General features: G+C 42.6%; 1 pseudogene; it reads right to left on the reverse strand.

The window, feature by feature from the left end:
- Positions 1-1460: 1460 nt before the first annotated feature.
- Positions 1461-2828, reverse strand: LOC119766243 (annotated as a pseudogene).
- Between the last annotated feature and the right edge of the window lie 230 nt (positions 2829-3058).

Raw genomic sequence — 3058 nt, forward strand, 5'->3', positions numbered from 1 at the left:
TTTAGATTTTTAGATTTTTAGATTTTTAGATTTTTAGATTTTTAGATTTTTAGATTTTTAGATTTTTAGATTTTTAGATTTTTAGATTTTAGATTTTTAGATTTTTAGATTTTTAGATTTTAGATTTTTAGATTTTTTTTTAGATTTTTAGATTTTTAGATTTTTAGATTTTTAGATTTTTAGATTTTTAGATTTTTAGATTTTTAAATTTTTAGATTTTTAGATTTTTAGATTTTTAGATTTTTAGATTTTTAGATTTTTAGATTTTTAGATTTTTAGATTTTTAGATTTTTAGATTTTTAGATTTTTAGATTTTTAAATTTTAAGATTTTTAGATTTTTAGATTTTTAGATTTTTAGATTTTTAGATTTTTAGATTTTTAGATTTTTAGATTTTTAGATTATTAGATTTTTAGATTTTTAGATTTTTAGATTTTTAGTTTTTCCCATAAAACAATAATGACAATGATTGAAAAATAAAAACTTATTCGACACATGAAATAACTTTTTGCATTACAATCGAGGGGCAGGACACAGTTAATCGATCATCTTTACACTAATTAATTAGCGCTAATTTTCGTCAACTGGCTAATTGATTAGCGCTGATTTGATATTCCATTCCCATCTCATATCAAGTTATCTTGTCGTTGAGAAAAGTCATTTTGACAGCTTAAAAATGTCTCTATCTTCGATCTGAACCACAGAAAAAGCATTGAATTATCGAAATAATCTGTTCCGGGCACAGCCGGAGCATGGATTTCGGCACGAAGGCCTACTAAACCCGGCCAAGTTGGTGCTGCACAAGAAGGAGACCAAGGACAAGAAGCGGTCGTCGAAAGTTATGAAGATTTTGGCCAAACGAGAGTAGGAGGAGCGCGGAATGATGGAATGATGGAACAACTACTACCGCGGCCAAACTCCCGCGTGTCTCTGTTCTACCGTCCAGTCCAAGAAGAGCCCATTTGACGGGGCAATAAGGACTCTGGCTCCGAAGTGGACGCCTTTTTCGACATCGGGGATCGTCAAAGCCATTACTCACTGGTTTTTAAACCAGTTGCTGCAACTTTTGTTTGGCCAAGCCACCGATGTCTGTTCGTCCGGCGTCATGCCGCTCTCACTCAACCGCTTCTTAAACACGTCTCCTCGTTCTCATCATCCCCAACTGCGAGATTCAAGTTCTACTGCTGCGATTCTGTTCCAGTGACAATCGACTTTTTGCCCTCGCCTTGGACGCTGGCCGTCCGTACTACATGCGCCCGGGTCTTTTCTGTGAAGGTTAGGTTCTGCGGTGGTGATGACCGTCGTGGAAGTGAACGTGGGATCACATGACACAGCTACATGACCACGTCCGATAAACGCTTTTTACAGGAGAACATTTTCCTGTTTTTTTTTTTTTATTTCAAGTATTGAGTAATTTATTTCTTATTTAATGAAACATTAACCAATTTTCCATGACCCGACTTATTTGGGCTTGTACTTGCTCAGCGTTCCATACAAATCGTCGGCCTTGACCGGCAGCAGCACCGACGGTGGCTTCGTCTCCGGCGTCGGAACGCACACCATTATGACGTTGTTCTTGCCCATATCCTGCACCGGACCGCCTCGTTCAGAATGATGTTGAGCAGAATCTGGCCGATGCTGGTGTCGGCCCGCACCAAGACCTGTACCTTTCCGTCCACATTTTTTGATGTGCAGAGTTCTGATGTCACGGTCCGAGTAGTTGCCGTCAGCTTTGACGAACAGTTTGAACCGCTTGGAGAAGAGGGCTTGCTGTCCTCGGTGGGTTTGGACACGTTGGCGAAGATGAAGTCCGTTCTGGGCGTGGAACTTGTCGAGCCAAATCCGAAGCTGAATGGAGTCGGTGCTGGCGCGACTCTTCCAAACGTGAATCCCGGCTTTGCGGCCGTTGACTCCTTTGTGTCCACCTTGCTGCTACTTTTCTCGATTGCATCCAGATACTTTTCGTGATCCTTGAAGATCGGCGTCAGCTTGCACACCGGATTCTCCTTGACCTTCACCGAAATCCAAGCGGCCACGGCTACAATGAGCGCCTTCGCGTTCTCCGCATACTCTCATCCCCGGTGTCCTTGCAAGCGGAGCCTGCTGTGTCCTCCTTCGGCGAGCTTCCGACCCCGGAAAAGACCTTGCTCGGGTCGGTCGTGGCAAAGATGCTGGTTTCCAGCGCGGACGTTGTGGCCGCCGTCCCATTCGTAGATTTTGCGATTCCACTGAGTAGCGAAAATGGACTGGCTCCTACCTCGGTAAGATCCACCGCCGGTGTTGACGTCACCCCGGCGAATCCCTTGATACACCAAACACCGACGACGATCCCCCGCTGCCCGCGGAATCTGTGCCGGCAACATCGTTTTTATGACGCGTTTTATCAGCTCGTCCTCCGACGTCTGGGCAAATCGGCCCTCCGCCTCCTCCTCGCTCCAGTTGCAGTGAAACGTGTCTGGTTTCGTTACCCGCCGATATCAACGTCGATCTCCAATCAGCTCTGGGGGTCCTAGGGGTGCTGTTCTCGGTTCCAGAACCAGGTTGGCCAATTAAATTCCCAAACGTTTACTTTACGGCCGCAACCACGAGTGATGTTTCTGGTTTGTTTTGATTTGTTGACGTTTGTCCGTCAGCCCAAGATAAAATTTGAAGGGTAGGAATACGCTAATTGATTAGCGATAATCCTAATCAACCAACTGTAAATTCTAATTAACTCAACGATTATTTTTAGTTAATTAGGGCATGTGTCTCACCCCTCGATTACAATTCTTTAACGTTATTTTCTAGGGTGCGCAGTTTATGAACAACCCTAGACCAAACAAGTTGCATCGTCTTATTTGAACAGCCCCTTGTCAACGTTGGGCAAATTGGAAAAGAAAATGGCAGCGCGTGCTTTGATTTTTGCTCGTGCTTTTTGCAAGTTCGCGAGTTATCTAATTCTAATAATGGTGCAAGTGAGTAATTTATATTTTTGAAAACAATAATGCAAATTATGAACAGATTTATCTGCATTCAGGTTAAGTTATTTGTGACGATAAGTGCTTTAAAAAACATTTCCA

Source organism: Culex quinquefasciatus, chromosome 2 (genome assembly GCF_015732765.1).
Source record: "Culex quinquefasciatus strain JHB chromosome 2, VPISU_Cqui_1.0_pri_paternal, whole genome shotgun sequence".
Taxonomy (NCBI): domain Eukaryota; kingdom Metazoa; phylum Arthropoda; class Insecta; order Diptera; family Culicidae; genus Culex; species Culex quinquefasciatus.